The following is a 16,375-nucleotide window of genomic DNA, read 5'->3' as shown; positions in this document are numbered from 1 at the left end:
TTTGCATGCAGATAAAAGACTGTTTAATATTAGCCACGATTTGTTTGATGTGCAAAATGAATTTATTTGCATTTTGCTCTTCTGTTATTTTGCTTGTCCAAAAGCAGAGTCAGTGTCACACTTGGGCCTCACTCTCCTCGTGGTGAATTCCAGAGCTGTGGTAAAGGCAATTGCTGGGTAAAGAGACTCTCATTTGCCAGAAGCCATTGACAGCCACAGGCTGCTAGTTCTCTAGTGTTGGAGCCATAATGACTATGATCAGATGTGTGAAGAGCAGTTTGCCTATTCTCACCATTTTCATATTAAAATAAATAGCAATGATGAACTGGAGAGCTGGCATTTATTCCCGGTATTGATTCTTACAACTGAACTCATTGCTACATGTATTTTCTCAGACAGGGGAATTGATTGTTTTGGTTCTTTGTCTAGATCTAGTTGAAAATATTTATTTATTTATGTGTCAAAAATCTGAATTTGTAATTTCTGAGTGGTTCACATATTTAGATTGAAATTCAGAGTAATTGACTAAGGCAGGTAGAAAATTCGTATGCTTGAGGTCCTCCAGCTCATACCACTCTAGTGTTCAAGTCCTTGAAGATACCAAATGCTCTGGTCCTAGTTCCAAAGGCTGTATGAGCACATGGTGAGCTTTAGAACCCAGGAGTAATCTCAGTGGGAATGAGACTATGTATGTGCTTAAAATTCAGCATGTAGTTAAATACTTCATTGGATTGGGGCCAACGTGCTTAGCACTTTGGAGGGCTGAATTCTTATTCACTAGTGGTGGTTTATATATTTTTTTGGCTTATGAATTTCCTCACTGACCTGCTCCTTTGTTTAGTGGTCAGCCCGCAACATGGTCAGGATTAAAAACTTCTGGGGCTTGTTTTGTCTAGAAGGCTATGGATAATCTCCAGAGGGAATGGCTCATTTTACATAATTACTGATGCTAAATAAATATGTTCTTTATAATCAACTTATGTTTAATGTGAAATTGCTAAGATTTTTGATCAGGAGACCAACATTTGACCCAGATTTTATTTCTTCCCTGTTTGAACTATGTTGTTTATCTGCAGAAATTAATAACTGTCTACAGTTAGTATATAAAATTCTGAAAATAAATTATATTTGTTTATATTGACTTTTCTGTTTCCAAGGTCTCTCTGCTTCCTACTACCTTTCTTTTTTTTTTTTTAAACTTGTTCCAAGGGAGCATTCCTCACACAATTATTAGCAGTGAGCTTTATCTGAACTGAGATCTCTAGGCAGTACTGTCAGATTTTTGGTCTTGACTCAAAATGTCTTGGCCATGTAAGGTAATGGTTCTAATTGTTTTCCTTCTCCTCTCACCTGTTCTGTTAAAAAGCATAATCTTGGCACTGCCTCAGTAGTGTTACAAAAGCCAGAGAATCTTTTTCTGTTCTTGTGTGATTGCTGTCAATTATATATGAATTTTAAATAAATATTTGTCCATTCTCTAAACTCCTCATCAAACGTCACAAAGGGTGAACTGAACAATCTGAATTAAAAATAAAAAAAAAAAAAGGGATGCTGGTGGAAAGTCCTAGATGTCTCCAGCAAAGGTAATGGATGCCTTCTCCTCAGCAGGAACAAACCTTGGTCTTTTCAAACCTCTGAGGGAAGAGAATTTGATTGTCTCAGTAAGAGTTTGTGCTTGCTCCCACCCGGATGGAATAGGGGTACAGTTAAGTGCTAGCTTAAATCTTGACTGGTTGTCTTTCTTTTTATGCTCTGTCTTTAAAATAGCTGAGGTAAAGTATTTATATAGCCTAGATTAGAGTGTAGACAGGCATGTTGTTGCACGTCTAGCTGGAGGGACAGAAGAAATCATACGTTTAGCTCCTCTTTCCTGCCTCTCAGCCGAGGTGCAGTGAATGACTGTGCGATTGCTTCAAACCTGATGTCCCTGCGTGGCGAGGGGAGGTAGCTGAAACCGCAGCTCAGCCCATGCCGTGTGTGAGCGCAGGGACAGGCAGTTCTAGCAGGGAGAGCAGCTCCGGTTGTGTTCCTCAGAGGAGGAACAACACACGCCTCTGCTGCAGCCCGGGGAGCAGTGGGCGCCAGCACTCAGGGCGAGGGAGGAGAACTTGGCGTTATCGATTGTTTTGATGCTGCCACAGACCGGGATTGCTGGCATGTTGCTTTACTCACAGTATCCTTCTTTGCTGTTGTGCAATCTACTGAGGCTGCAAGGTATAAAGAAGGGCTCTAGCTCAGTGCTTGCACCGTGGTTAGTGTGTTTCAGTGTGCTCTGGGAGCAAATGCTAAGAGTTGCATATATATGAGCAGATGAGTTTTAATGCTGCTGTGTGGACATGTGCTCTGAATCCACCAGAAGGATCTAATTTCCAGTTTGGTGTCAGTAAGGTCCTCCATGCTTCAACCACTGCGACTTATTTTTTGCCAACTACCAGAGATTCATTGAAGGAGGAGGGTGAAGCATAGATACTTTTAAAAATGTTTATCACCTTCTGACATTTAAAATCAGATAGCCCAAGAATGCTTTTAAGAAATTTAAATGGGAAAAGTATTGCCAGTTCTATGACTAGTGCCAAATGCGTCAAAAACTTGTGCCACTGACATTTTTATCTCAATCTGAGTTCAATTTTCTCTTAGTGATGACTATTTTTTTTATATTTTTACTATTATTCTAAAGGTTTATTCAGCTTGACAGTTGTAGGATTAAGCTTTACAAAGAAAAGGATAATATATCCTATGTTTACAAGTTAGCCAGAGGCCAGGTTTTATAAACTTTAAAAATACAGCTATTGCTAGTTTATAAAATAGACTAGTCAGCTTTCCAAGAGAGAAAATTAATCCAGCAATGGAACTGATTTCCATGGGAGCTTGGTACTCTCATGTATAATAATACATTTTGACCTAAGGCAATGTTACACGTGAATCTTAAAATTGTTTTGAAAGAGGTAAAAATATGGAGCACAAAGCAGGGGCATATGGGACTTGATTCAGTGAGTATCTTATCCCTCCTCTGGGACCCTTTAGCTCCATGGAAAGGGACACTGAACAAGTGACATTCAGTGCCATTCGGAGCAGAGGCCAGGCAAAATTTTGGAATCTGATCTTTCTGAAGCTTTCTGACAATGGGTGTAATGGTTTTCATTAGTCAGAATCTGATAATAAGTTCATATGTGGGCCTGTAAGCACCTGTGTTAGCAACAGAGGAAAGTATCTCATGTTTTCTGCTGAAGGCCAACTCGCAATACTTTTAATCTTAGAATTTCAGCTCAAAACCTAAAGAGATCCAGTGGTCATAGCAAGCAAAATAATAAATTCTAGAAAAGAATTTAAGATGCATAGGGCAGCACAATGATCTTTATTTACCAGCAGGAAATATAAAGAAATTCCATGTAAACACAGATTCCTCTTTATCATTTGCAGCATGGTAATAATTCGTCTTCCCATCAACTGTATTTACAAGAGATGAAGAGAACATCTATGGCTGCAGTGCTGGACATTTTTATTTAGTGGGGTTTTTTGTTTGTTTGTTTGCTTTTTAGCAATGTTGCTCTATGGGATTTGTCAGTGGCTCTGGTGCACAGGTCTCCTGTAGCACCGAGGAGGTGCTGCCCTGTTAGTTCTCAATCTTGTCACTTCTGGGGAACAGCAGTGAAACTGTTTGTTCCTGACAGCAGACAGCCCCACTGCAGGGCCCTGGTTTCATGTTACATTAAGTATTAGCGCTGTTCTTTCAGGAGCTATTATGCTGTGACATCAAAGATTTTCTGACAGGGCAGTTGTAGGTTAGCACTGAAGTTGTCTACTGAAATTTTTAAGAATGGAATTAAATATATATGATCAGATTTAATATGAGAGATCGGAAGCTGCATATAAAATGGAGTTAGTGGTTAAAGAAAGCTGCAAGAGTAATTATTTGGTTTGGCCTATTTGTCCTTTCTTGTCCAAGGCAATTTTTATTGCCTTTAATTTCTACAGCAGTTCCAAAAATACTGCCATATGTTAACATTTTTGTGCAACTGCTTATTTTCTGAAAAATGTTGTGTGAAACAAGGGGAAAAGGTCTTTTATAAAATAAGTGTTCAGTATAGCCCCTGCAGTGCTTATATAAATTAACCCTTGAACAATAATTGTAATAGCCCAAATTCTTTTATACTGATTGCCTAATTACTTAAAAGGATCAAGATACTCATTTTAAATAGTAAGAAAGCAATTTAAATGGTGCAAATGTTTAATAGTGATTACTTAGACTTGCATCTTTTTGTAAGAGAGGAGCTGTAGCTGTGCATAGATTGCAATTTCAGCTATTGCCCTTTGGAAATTCTGAATCCAGTTTCTGTGTGACTTATTGGGAAGATGATAGGAATTTGAAACTTACTGTCTGTGTAGCTGTTCAGGACAAAAAAAAATCTTGAACATGCGCAACTTCAAATGTTCCTGTAGATTCTTATGTGGTGAAATCAGCGTTGCTACAACTATAAAATTACTATTATGCTCTGATGAGGCAAGTTCAGTGACAGGAAATATCAAAATTAATTTTGGAAACACATGCCTGCATATTTTTGATTACGTTACTAAGGCATTTGTTCCATTTAGTATCAAGCGAGTGAATCATCCATTAAAAATGAAAATGTGTACAATAGAATAGTACTTTCCCAGTTAAAGAAAAAAAACCCCAACATAAAAAATCACCACAACTAAGAAGTAGAACAATACTGTTTAGTCATGAGACATAAGGCACAAGACACCAGTGTAATTTTTGCTATATATTTAATACTTTCAGCCACGGAAAAAATTACATAAAGAATGTACCTCTTTCTTTGTAGTGGGATTTTCCCATCTTTCCATTTTTCTCTCTTGCTCTCTCTCTCTCTTTCTTTCTCTCTCTTTCTTTCTCTCTCTTTCTGTATGATTATGAAGTCCTTGCTCAGGTAATTTGATTATTTTGGGACTATTCTCCTCACTAAAGGCTTGCAGGGTTGATTCTGAAGTTTGTCTTGCAGTAGAATATGCTGTTTGTGCTATGCTGATTGACCAAAACTGGCTGTATGGTAGCTTTGATCAGGCACAATGATTTTAGTTTATTTAGATAACATTGCTTGACTTCTCCTTTGGTTTTGCTGCATTGCAACACTCTTATCAGCAAATCAAAATCTTTATGGCTGAACATTCAGAGCCAGATAGTTTAGAATGAAAACTCAGTCCTTTATATGGATGTGTGAAGCTCTGGGAATAGTGGCACTACCCTTAGGAAATGCTCACTGACAGGTGGCAACAGTGGAATACAAAATTATCCTTTAGCTCTATAATCTCAAATCACAACATTTAAAGTGTATATATATATATATATAAAGAAAATGTGGATAGTAGAACTGGGTCTTGCAGAGAATTTTTGAAGTGATTACAAAGGTGCATGACAAAATCTGGTTAGCTACTGTGGCTAAAGTATTTGTTGAATATTTCTAATGCCCCCAAGAGCATGAGATTGTAGGTAGATTTCTCTATGATGTATAGCTGTATTTTAAGCCACATTTTTAGTGAACAGTGTGTACTATCAGGAATCCATTTGACTTTTACGATTTTGGATAGAGTACCCTTTCACTGAGGCTGTAATTGCAGAACCTGAGGACTGTTACCCTGGCAAGCATCATTATGTGAATGTGTCTGCACTGTGTCTGCCCTGGCTACATTTTTCTTCTTGCAGCTTTGTTATGGTTTTTTTATTTCCTTGACTATTAGAGATGTTACTGTACTTCAGAATAGGAAACTGTTTAGGGAAGGCTTGTCAAAAATTCTCTCCTTATAGCAAGGTTTAGAGTCCTCTCAATTTCCTGCACAGAATGCCTGGAGTTTGTTGAACAGCTAATATTTCAATTTCTATTTAAATAAACAGCAGTAGAACTGACTTGATAAGTGTGCCACTAAATAGATCATGTTACCACTTGGAGCTAATGCTTAACAGTCTGTTTTGCTCCATTTTGGTGGCAATAGTCATGTAATTCTAGGCAGTTCTAGGAATGAAACAAACACAAGTATTATACTGTGTTACAGCAGTAATTATATTTGGTTATCTGCAAGTGAAAAGTTGAAAAAATATCTAGTGTGTGAATGGACATAAAGCAAATTTTTAATTATCTAGAGGAAACAAAGGCTAATTCTGTTCTAAATCTGAAATGTGTTTTAAAATCCATAGTTGTACAGAACACATATAACAAAACCTAGGAAATCTGACCTTCTGATAGGTCAGTCTACCAGTAGCTTTTTTTGTTATAGAATGAAATAGATTTGCCAAGTCATTAAAGGTATGAGATGTACACACATAGCCAGTAAGACAGTATCCCTTGGCAGCTTCAGCTAGATAGCTCTAGGTTTCCCTGGCTTTTGTTATACTCCAGAGCACTTAAAACACTTCTGAGAGGTTGTCTTTGTCTCTTCTTGCGTGTTTAAAATGTATAAATACAATCAGGGGAGTATCAGTAGGAGGTGATAAAGTTTCTTCTCTCGGCCATTCAGTTTTGCTTTGGTAAATAGATAATGAATCAGGATGTTAAGCCTGTATTATATTTTCGGAGGTCACTTAGGCCTTGAGTGTAAACAGAATCAAATTCCTTGAGCCCAATTCTGTAGCTGCAAAGTGTTTGAATGTCTGTTGTGCATGAGCTGGACTTGTGTGCTTGGACAGTTCAGAATGTGGCTTTTGTGAGGCAAACAAATCTCGTGAGTTACAACTAAAGTACCAATGAGGAGATATTTTTATCCTTCAAATGAAAGATAATAAGGGTCCTATCTCCTCTTTTCGTCTTTTTTCTTTTTTTTTTTAATGTCAGAATGGTCATTTAGATGCAATAAAAGTCTTAGATATCTTAGCTTCCCATTCTTGTTGAGCATCTCACTTGTGTTCGCAGGGCTGGGACTCATTTTCTTTCTCGCAGCTCTCTTTCAGAGCTGTTTGCCAGAAATAAAAAGCCAATGGAGAATGGCCCATTTTTAGAGATGCCAGCAATGCTGGAGATACTATAGGCAGGTCCTGGAAGGAAGCTTTGCAAGCCTGTGTGCTTCTTCCATTATTGAGGCTGAAGAGAACCTTTCTATGTGTCCTGGTATGGGAGAGACTGTGGGTGATTCAGGTCTTAGACTTTGAATGGCTGCTTGAGTAGTTCAGCCCTGATGGAATAGGTCAAAAGCTGGTATCTGATAATATATTATTTTTATAACTGAGCAGAACTTTGCCTCTTCCAGCTGATTTAAAAGTCCAAAGAACTGAGAAAGTACTGCTTACTATATATGTTAGACAAGAAGGCACCACTATCACTTTTGGGCCAGCATGGCTTGCCATGCAATCTATAAGAACAAAAAGCAGAGACAGTAAAAACCTGGCTTATGTCACTCTGTTGGGAGAGAAACAAAGTGTTTCACTCTCCCTTTGTATCCAGTTCCAGGTTACTTGTCATCTGCTGGCTTTGGTGAGAGAAACCTGAGGGTTTCCGATGACAGGCATTTTCCTCCAGGTTTAGAAGAAGGTTAGTGCTTTTATAAGAGTAGGACTCAAAGGAAAGTAAATATAGACCTTGGATGAGCTTTACTTCTGATTCTCTGTGCCTTTTCCATGCAGTTTCCTTTCAGTCTGTCTTTTTCTCTGAACAGCCTAAGTAGCCTATGTAACCATGATTAAGCTCTCTCGTATGTTAGGAAGTGCATGTGTGCAAGAGGGAAGATGATGCACAGTTGCAATCTGTCTTTTACATTTGCTTAGAGGTGATAAGGGGTATTGGAGCTTCCAATAGACAAGATACTCATACCCTGTGTTTAATTATTCCTCCACTCTTGAGAGAGAAATACCGTAGGCAAGCATGTTTATTCTCACTTTTCCAGTTGGGAAACTGAAGCAGGAAGGTTTCAAGATGGTTTGGGTCCTAGCCAGAATTCAAACTTGGAAGATATGGCTCATTTCCAGGCCTATGCTTAAACTGCAGACCATCTCTCCTTCTTATGCAATATTTTTTAATAAAGATAAGACTTTATGTACCCTTACATAGGCGGTTAGAAATGGCTCTTTAATGTACTTGGAGCTGCCTTTTCTCCATGGCTCTTGATGGACCACAAGTCTGCTTGGTCCGTGCTCTAGTGAGCATGCAGCCTGTTCATGACAAATCTGTCATTTATTCCTGTTTTCTCTCTGCCTGAAGGGCTCTGTTCTCTTATGCAGTGGACCATTCAACTTTAGGGCCTCAGTAGTTCTGTTACAGTGAATTCAAGATTGCAGCAGGCTCTGGCAGGCTGTGGAGTTCACTCATCTTGCTCTTAGTTAAGCAGCCGTGAGCTCCCACCCTGTGTAGGACTGAACATCTGCATCTCTCCTATTCGTGGCTATGCAAGGGAGGCCTGAAATACAAACCCACTCCTTCAGAGCACGACAAAAAAAAGAAGTTAAGTCAAACCTCCAGCAACTTTCTTCCAATTAATTTTGTCCTTGCATTCTTCTACTACATGTGTTTCATCCTGTCTTTCTGTTTTACAACTCAGCAATATATTCTGTCTTGAAAACAACATTAAGTGTAGTTACATGCACACACACTGAGAGGAGAATATCCCCCCACAGTGTTTACAGCAACACCTCTAGGTGACGGCAGGCAGTAAGCTTTCTTTTTATAGAGCTCCAGACTACAGATCATTAGCTTGATATGGTAGCTCAGTGGTGCAAAGTCATTTGAATATTTATTACCCTTCTTAAGACTTTCGCTTTTCAAGTGGGAAATAAATGTGATAAGACCCCCTTTCTGTCCTCTTGCCTGACATGCTAAAGCACAAATATGTGAAATGGGTTTTAATTGTATTTCCTTGAACTTCTGTATTAGAGACCAGCAACTTGGATGCTTTTGAGCAAAAACATGTGTTGCACAACTGCAAAGTTTGTTAGGTCTTTTTACAACCTTCTCTCAAAGTTAGATGGGAAGTTCAGCTCCAAAAAGGAGTTGAATTTTCAAAATTTAATATATAAATATTCATGTATAATATACAAAAAGGCAGCTTTATAAATGTATATTTGAATGAGGCACTGTTTCTTAAGTGAAGTACAAATTTAAAGGCCCCTTAAAACTGGACTTTTCCAACAGTCATAGATTTTTGAGAAACAGTAACAAACCAAACATTGTGTAAATGAAGGCTTGCGGGGGGAAAAAAGCCAACCCTATTACAATACCATCAGCAAGACATGAAAGCCAGCAGCAGGCAACAGAAAGGCAGAGGCAGGCTCCTGAATATATTTTAAAGGTAGAATGTTGTCAGTGTGTTTTCATTTAGCTATTTTAAGATGTCTATGTTTCACTTGCTACAGTCACAAATTCTAACTGTGAATAATAGGAATCATTATATGGGTGTAAATGGTATATTGACTACATTTTTCAGGCTCAAACACACCTTCCTTGTTGGCAGTGGAAGGCAATGAATGAGGCATTTTATTAAAACTGGTGCTTGTGGTTCTAATCAAAGGTCACTGGTTAGCTCTCACTTTTCAGTCTCAGATTTGTCTAGATGTTTGATCAGGGGGCTGCAATGAAATTATTATGACAAAGACTTTGTACTAGGCGGTATCTGTCTGCTGAAACTTGAAAGTCTTTGCCACAGTGATGCTGACAGCATGTGAATGCTGAAAGAATGTGCAAGAAATGTTATGTCTTAAAGAAACCTTTACTAAGTATCATCTTCCCTTTGTGTTACGTTTGAAATCATTTCAGATGCTATTAAGGTACGAATGAAAAGGTGTTTCATTGATTAAAGGTGGCGTGTTTTTTTTTAAAGTGTACTGTATGCTTTAAGACAGTCTTCCCATTACTTACTGTTCAGTCCCTGCTGCACACAGCAAGTTCATTAACATGCAGATATGCAGTGATTGAAGTCGGTTTGCCTTTTACATTGGAGTTGTCTTGATATAATGAGTTTCTCTTTAATGTTCAAAAAACTGTTGTTACTTTCTAAAAGGGGTTTGTTTGTGAATTTCATTAAATTTAATTCCGTCTTCAAACAATTTCAGTATTGTTCATTTTACCACAATTAACACGCTTGCTGATATTAAAAACTAATTTTTTCTTTTTCTTTTCTGTTTTTTTTAAAGACATGCATTTTAACTTTTAGGCTATGTGTGGTGTGGGATCGTCATTGATGTTGAATGAGACACCTCCTGTTTAACTCAGATTCAATATTTTAATTGGTGCTCATGTGCAAAAGTAGTAGAGAAAAGTAGGTTAGGGTTACTCCAACTGCTTTTTCTCTGGGACTGGGATAGACACCATTCAGTTAAGGAGAGTGAAAACCCATTCACTGTGCCAACTTTATTTTCTTTGTTAGAATAGGCTGGACAAATGGAGAAGGAAATGTGTTGGTTGAATAATCTGTGTTCGGTAAAGAGAGCAGATTAGAGGACGCAAACTTACAAAGGCTGGTTGTAATTTTCTGCTCAGTATCTATAATCTAAAAAGGTTTGTTGACTCAGGAAGCTCAAGGTAGAATCTTGAGGTCAACAGACAGTGAACATCCAGTTGCTGAGATGTTGAGTCTGAGTCCTCAGCATAGTTTCACAGCTCATTCGATGCCAGGGACTCTTGGAAACTGACTGTAAAGAAAATGAGGCATAGCATTTGAGAAGTGTTTGGCTTGGTCTGAAAGAACAAATGAAGGTGATATCAGGCTGAAGGTGGGGTGGGAAGCAAAATTATGCTGGAAATACTTTTGCTTTTCAATAAATGCAAGTCCAGCACTCTGAGATGTGCTATCACTGCCCTGGAAGTCTCTAATGGATTGGAAAACTTGTGATATTCTGTATTTTAAGGAGGGGATTATGGTAGGGAACAGAAGCAAAGCCTTTAACTTGAACAAACAGAGCAGGGAAATAGGGAATAAGTTTACATCTTGCCATATTACCATTTATTTTATAAACTGTACAATTTCTAAAGCTGTATTTCTGAAACAGTTTTGTGTGAATGGTGTCCACTTATAAAGTGGTCACATTGACAATTGACCTTGATATGAAAGTAATATTAACATTTTAATTTTAATTTTCAGGTTACATAAAGAAGGATTAATTACAGATATCCCAGGTTACTGTGGGGTAGTTTTGTGGTTTTGAGAAGAATGCAGAGATACAGAAGTGTCAAATGTAAGCTGCAGTACTCCCTTCAGTGCTACTAGCTCTGAAATTTTAGATTAATTTCTGCACATAGCTGGCAGAAAATCTGGTACAGATTACTACTAATGATGGCATTTTGTATGCCCATGAAATGAAAAGTAGTTTGTATTTCCAATAAGATGGCATACTGTTTTGTTACTGTTTGGATACTATTGCCATACTGTTGTTAAATAAGCATATTTTTCCCATTTGTACTACCATAACAAACGGAAGTTATTAAAACACTCTACAGCTAATAATATAAATGTTTCTTCATTATTACAGTCCATATATGTGTATATATAAATATCTATATATATGTATCTCACCTTTAGTGTATTCTTAAATGATCCACAGACTTTTTAGACTTTTACCTCTATCTCTGGGAAAACATTCCTTCCGTCTATGGTTTTATTATCTGTCATGGTTTGAAGCAAAACCAACACGTTATCAGAATCTGTTTAATCAGCATTCAATTAATTTCCTTTACCTAACTTTTTCCTCCAGTGATGAATCTTCAATATTAATCAGAACATCCTGTGATGAAAATCTGCATTTAAAACTTACTGAAACTGCCAAGTCTAACTTCTCTCGAAGTGTAATTCTCAGACACATCCTGAGCTCTGTTTGTTTGTTGGATTTTCTTTTTATATAAATATTCCATTCATTTAACATGAGCTAATTTTTTTCCCCTAGAGATGCTTTGTTGTCTTCCAAATGAAAATGTTCTCTGTGTAGTATGCAGAGTTTATCTAACTTCAAGCTCATTTATGCAGAGTAGAGAAAGGCCTCTTATTCATGTTGCTTTTATGATTCTGGGAACGTCGGTAGCTGTATGGAAAGCCCTAGCTCCTCATTTAGGCATTTGCACAAGATATCTAGAGTGATGTGGTGTGAATATTCCCTGATAAGATTCATCATTTTATCTGATTTATCTGTTTCTTGGTAATGATAGAGTGTGTGAGTAGCTTTTTACTGCTGCCAATGAAGTTGAAGTTAGTGAAAATTTCCAGGCAAGGAAGAGTAGCAAACTGGGCATCTTAGTAGCAGATATTTAATTTTATGAAGAAATCTGTTGAAAATGAAGGATTCAGTCCTAATAGATGTCCTGCTTATAGTTACAGTCTCTCAGTCACATGATGGAGTCCCATGAAAGTCAAATAAGACTTTTTTGGGGGCTCAATTGTGGTGTAGCTGCAATTGCAAAATCAGATTGTTGATTGAGCTGAGGCCCACTGATTTCTGGTTTTCTTTCTTGATTTTCTTCTCCCTCCCCCTTTTTTCTTTTATTTTTCCTCTGTTTTCATCCCTTGAAAGCAATTGTTAATGCATTGCTCAGTTTTGTTTTGCCTTTCTAGATTATCAACTTAATGTTTAAGTGTTCTTCTTTTTTCAAGCAATAAAAATGTTTAAATGCTTGCATATGAAAATTTTGTAGAAATAAACTAGAGACTCCAAGTAGACTGGTAGCAGCAAGGATATACAGTGTCTGCCTGAAATGACTTTAGAGTTTGTTAAAATCAAATGACATTCAGTACGGATACTATGAAGAGAAAAATCAAAATAGACACCTAATTATAATTACTTTTTTTCCTGTCATTATATCCGTACGTGCAGAACAACTGATTTGAAATCACAACAGCTCAATTCGGTAGGTACAAAGGTTTTTCCTTCCTTTTTTTCATCATTCACAGGATGTAACATAATTTCTTATACTGACCAAAGTCTGAAATTTCCTCAAGTCGATGGGTATGCTACCTGAATTAGTGGAATTAATTAATAACACATGACTGCTATCAAGGTTATAGACATTACATGTTAATCAAACAAGTAAAATTAAAAGGTTAAGCTGCTGATTTGTCTCATAGATGGCTTTTCCAGCTGGCCAAAGTAGTTGTGTTAGCATATACTTTCACTGCTTTTGAAGAAATGTATTTGAGACCTAAGAACAACACTTAAGTGAGAGGGAGGAGGATACATTTGTTAGACGGGCTTTACAATTTTGGAGTGTGCAATGCGTTGGCTTACTTCCAGACTTTCATGACCTTTATGAAATTTTAGTCTAAACTGCCAGTTGCCTTTGTTAGATGAAAAATAATGTTTATTTCTGAAACTAACTATTCATGCCTGTAGCTTTCAGTGTGATGTGGGCAGACAAATAGGAGCAATACAGAAACACTTCAGTCTGTGTCTTATATGCTACAGAAGGACTGAATGCAACAGGTGCCCATCATCTGTTTTCATATATTTTTGGAGGGAGCTTGCCTTTCTCCATACAAAGGGGTGTATATACATCAAAAATATCTGCATGGGTGCATGAATGCTTGTCTGATCCTGAAGGAAGGAAGAGCTAGGTTTGTTGTTAGACAATAACTTGATTCCAAGCTGAGCCAAAAAAGCCAATTAATGTCAGACCAGAAGCAGGCTAAATACAGGGGTGTGTAAACTCCTCTATGAAAATAGGGAAGGCTGGAATGGTGGCAGAAATGGGACTGGCAGGATATGTGTTGATCAGGGAAGGTCTTAGAGGGGGAAAAACAATAATACATTGCAAATTCTGGTTAGGGAAGTCTTACTGAAATTATAGAATCATTAATGTCGGAACAGACCTGCAAGATCGAGTCCAACCTTTGGCCAAATGCATGATCCCATGGACACTGGGGTAATGTTTTCAGAGTAGGGATGTCTAAAGTTAGAGTTATGATTCACTCCAACACTTCAAAGTGTAGGTGTGATAGACTTCTGGAAGTTGCTTGCTGTCGGAACCAGAGACATTTGCCAACTGCCTTTTAAAATCAGGCCACCTTTGACTTGGTGGCTACAATGAGAATTTAGGATTAGGAATCTTCCTTTAGGTGCTCCTGTTTTAGGTGCTGCTTTACCAGTTGTGTTTCAGAAATGGTTCCCACGAGTGTCAGTCTTACTATAGCAAAATCTTTAGCTCACTGTACACTTGTAACAAAGCTGGTCACTCATGGATTCCCAGAGGAATGCTCCATGTGCAGGTGGACAATCCCTGATTATAAACTGGTTCCCTTTCTGATTGTAACAAACATAGTGCTTTGATATGAGCCCTGATTAAGGAAATGTTCAATTTAGTGTGCCGATACCATAAAAGATGCAGAAATAGTTGAATTGTAAATAGTGTAAATCTTTCAAAAGACTGTCCAGAAATGACCGACTTTTTTGTAAAGCATATAAATCATGTTATTGACATTGAAAATTTTCCTCCTATATTTTTATTAGTAAGCTTTTGTAACATAATGTAAGCTAGATAGCAAGTTTTAGATTAGGTTCCTTTGGCTTTACAATTTCCTAGGATATGGGAGGTAGAAAGTCTTTTTACCACTTTGTCAATTTTGGCTTCAGATAATTTGTCAAAAAGTACAAATATTTTCTAAAATTCAGAGATATAATCAGAGGAGTCTTTTTGTTTTATTTTGAATCATATTTCTTATTGAAAATTGCTTTCAGTACAGTGCACACAGAAATGCAAGCAAAAAATGAAATACAAATTTGGTTATCTGAATTGATTGGCATAATTCCAATAACTCCTTGGAATTTCTAGCTTAAGCAGAAAGATAATAAAACACATTCTGTTTGGACAAACTGTGCTTTCAAGATGCATTTTTTTCACGTCTAAATTATTTACCTGCCACCACTTTTAGAGATAAAGATTTTGGCATAGCCTGCAAACTGGAGAATACCACACAGCGTGTGTCTGTATCAGATAGACTGTAACCGAGGAGACTTTCTTCCTGACCTAAAATGCTTGAGATACTCTGCGCCCTTGCCTCACCCGACATGGAAATATACTTACTGATTTATGTTCTAGGATTTTTAATATTAGCACATCAAGCTGTGAGGGGGGAGGAGGAAAGGCGTGAAATAGCGTGAAGTTGCGACTCCGTATTTTCGAATCGTGAGAAAGATTTTGAAAACCTCTTAAGGAAGCACGTGACGGAATAGTTGGTCAGAAGTGGCAGCAGGTGTGGCTCTGAAAAGAAAGGCATTGTTCTCCAACTGGTAGGACTGGGGGGCTGCGGGGAGGGAGGCGCTGCGCCGCCGGAATGCCGGGCGCTCCGCAGACACAACATGCCCCAGGATGAGCTTTGTGCGCTTGGGTGACAGACTGATAAGCAGCTCGCTTTTTTGGAGCCAGACTCTAAAGTCACTCTCCCAGGGGTATTTTGCACGTGCAGATATCCATACATTGTTCCATACATTTGCTGTTTCCAATAACACGTGTTGCTCTCTGATAACAAGTTGCTGCTCTCGAGAGCAGGCCGTCTCTTTGTTGCTGCAATATCAGCACTGGACTGTTAATACTGATGCCTATGTCCCAGGTTATTTTGGGAAATAATGTTTTAGGAAAATACAAGTTATTTTATTTTTTTGTTTCAGTTCTAAGTAATATCCAGATATATTCACCATGAGGTGGGGATGCACAGTGGCAAAAGAAGGCACCGGAGAATAGTCTAATTAGGAAAAAGCAGGAGAGAAAAGCCAGTGTACTGATTATTGTTCAGCCTAGGAATACTTAGGCATCATTCAGAAAGAAGTAAAAGTATAATTGAAGTTAAAAATATAGATATAAACAGAAAACATAAACAATTTTCTCTGATATAGATGCTAAATGTGACTAACTGATGCTGTTTTAAATACAGATCTTCTACAATTTGTACTGAAATATGCTTAAGATGGATGATATCCATATGAGATAATTAATTGACAAAAATAAAATATACTTTCAGTAGGTGCAGCAATATGTTACATTGACTTTGAACTGTAAACCTCTGCTGTCCATGCTGGTGCACAGATGTGTTTGTGTACATCAATGTGTGTCACAAGCAGAGTGGAGCTGATCAGTCCTGAAGACTCTTGTGAAAGGATCTAACATGTTCTGACTCTTTTTCACCATGCCTGAGTTATGACTCTACTATAACTTACCATGGGGATTTGAACAAGGTGCCTGACTACCTCTAGGAACCATGATTTGCTATTACACTAATGACAGGAATTACTAAAAAACTTTGCTGCCTTATTGACCATTTAGGGTACTTAATATTTCTAACTGAGCTCATGCTTTGAGGAGTTTTGTCCAGAAAAAAGCAGTTCAAAAGAACAGTGTGGAAATTTGCAAGTCAAACCATGATTTATAATATTATTTTTCTAAGTAGCAACCGCAAAAATAATCATGCTGCTGGAGCCAACAAC

At 37.7% G+C, this 16,375-nt stretch overlaps 1 protein-coding gene across 5 annotated transcripts in view; it reads left to right on the top strand.

Annotated features, from left to right (window-relative positions):
- The window catches only part of SOX6 (SRY-box transcription factor 6), a 366,784-nt gene that overhangs the window by 17,479 nt on the left and 332,930 nt on the right, over positions 1-16,375 (top strand). The window contains exon 1 of one of the 5 annotated variants that reach the window (XM_085063214.1): positions 10,557-10,670. The exons of the other annotated variants lie outside the window; for them this stretch is intronic. The gene's annotated coding sequence lies outside the window, so the exon portion shown is untranslated. Of the gene's footprint in view, positions 1-10,556; positions 10,671-16,375 lie in introns of those variants that run through there. 5 annotated transcript variants of the gene reach the window in all.

The sequence above is a fragment of the Lichenostomus cassidix genome, chromosome 5 (assembly GCF_008360975.1).
Source record: "Lichenostomus cassidix isolate B80296 chromosome 5, HeHo_3.0, whole genome shotgun sequence".
Classification (NCBI taxonomy): domain Eukaryota; kingdom Metazoa; phylum Chordata; class Aves; order Passeriformes; family Meliphagidae; genus Lichenostomus; species Lichenostomus cassidix.
This window is presented reverse-complemented; position numbering and strand designations above follow the sequence as displayed.